This window comes from Arachis duranensis, chromosome 8 (assembly GCF_000817695.3).
Source record: "Arachis duranensis cultivar V14167 chromosome 8, aradu.V14167.gnm2.J7QH, whole genome shotgun sequence".
In the NCBI taxonomy this organism is placed as follows: Eukaryota; Viridiplantae; Streptophyta; class Magnoliopsida; order Fabales; family Fabaceae; genus Arachis; species Arachis duranensis.
The window spans coordinates 28,672,533-28,674,546 of record NC_029779.3 but is presented as its reverse complement, the minus strand read 5'-3'; positions in this window follow the sequence as shown (position 1 = coordinate 28,674,546).

Genomic DNA, 2,014 nt, shown 5'->3' with positions numbered 1-2,014 from the left:
AATTTGCAACATTTTTTAAAAAAATTATAAATTTAATTTTAATATATTAACTGTATAAAATATTTTATACCATCATTCAATCTGCAGACTCATACATTTAAATTATATTTAATTTTAAGTAATGTATTTAAATTTTTTTTTTTACTTATGTGATAATGCACAATATGTAAAATTACGATATGTAAAGAAGCATATAAAATTATATTTTAAAGAATAAAAAGAAAAATAGGATAACTCACTTAACTCATGATTTATGCCGATTGAATTTACTTAAATCGTGATTGCACCAACTTGGTGAAAATTAACAAACTTTAATAGTTAATTTAGGTTGATCAGTTCATTTATTTACCATTACAACAAAATTTATTTTTAGTAACAAATTTTTAACATACAACAATACTATAATAATCAATTAATCACTATATATCTTATTTAATTTATGTTACAGTAGTTACATATTTATCGTTATTATTATATGTTATAACAATAATTATATATTTTTTGGCCATTAAAAAAAATCTTCATCGATTATAATTACTACTAAACTTTTTTAACAATAAAATATAAAATAGTTAATGTATAATTATTAATAAATATATTAATAATTATTTTTTATTATCACTAGAAATAAAATAAATAATCGCTAAAAATAATTTTTTTTTTTAGAAAAATACTTGGCTTAAACGATTAATCTTGGACTATCGTATGAAGAAACTAGCCTCTTTAATGCTTTGTTATTAGATATTAAATATTAAATTGTTTGACGGCCTATATTTATCAAATAAGAAACAGGGTAATTATCAAGAAACTCCGTATGAGTGTTGTCGAAGAGTGTAGTCCAATTGGAAGGAAGGAGTGGTTGAACCTTGCTAGCTAGTTGTGCATAATAATTGTCAAAATCTCAATGAACTTACCAGACATATAGTTTCATATAATCTGATTGGCTTGACGTTTTAATGTATATTATTTTATTCTTGATGAAAGCTTCACGTTTTCAAATTTGCCTTCTTGCTGCTTCTCTTTTTCGCAATCTTTTTCTCCCTAATACTAAGAATTAAAATTGAACTATAGGTACATATACTATCTCACCGAAAAGGAATGCACTAATTAGTAGAGAGTGTACGTATTTCTACAAGTTTGTGACCATAGTAAACTCAAAGAAATTATTAATTATGATTGATGATGAGATACCAGCAGACATGTGGTGGTGAATGTAATATTAATGGCCATGGTTGCACATGCAAATCAACCAACCAGTGGCGATGATAATAATATCATTTATCATGTGGGTTCATCTTAACTATTTATTCGAAAGATAACACACTTTTTTATAATTAAAAAATTCATAATCAATTTTTAATAATTTAAGTAATTTATTTAAGCAGTTTTATTAAATGGTAATTTATTGATTCAGTAATTGTTTAGTCTAGTAGAACTGTTTAAACTAATCAGTTGAATAATTAGAGATAAATTAAAAATTTTCAAATCGTAAAAAATTGTTTTAACTTTCAAATAGAGACCAAATTCATTTTAATTAAGTCTTACATACTTTATTAACTTGAATTATATTATAGGAAGCTTATCACATGTTTCGTTGTACTTGAGTGGAACATGTTATTTATTTTCTTCAATTATCCGTATTTAATTTAAAAAATGTGAATAATGAAGATTTAATATAACTTTTTTTTTTGGTGAATCTATATCAAAAGTAGTATACATTGAACATTCAATCGTTCTAACCCTTCTTAAATTTAGAAGGCTGAATCTATCTTATTTGTTTAACAACATTGAAAGCTAACGCTATATTTTGGACTTTTGAATAGTTGGTGTTTAAAGCCATTATTAAACAATAAATCTAAAGGTCTATATTAAAATGGATATTATAAAATAAATTTATAAATAAGATATTTTAAAAAATATATAAAAATTTAGCACATTTTTAAATTATACTCAAATATTGTGAAAAGAATTGTATAATTGAGTAATAGATAATAATAAATTAAATAAATATTAA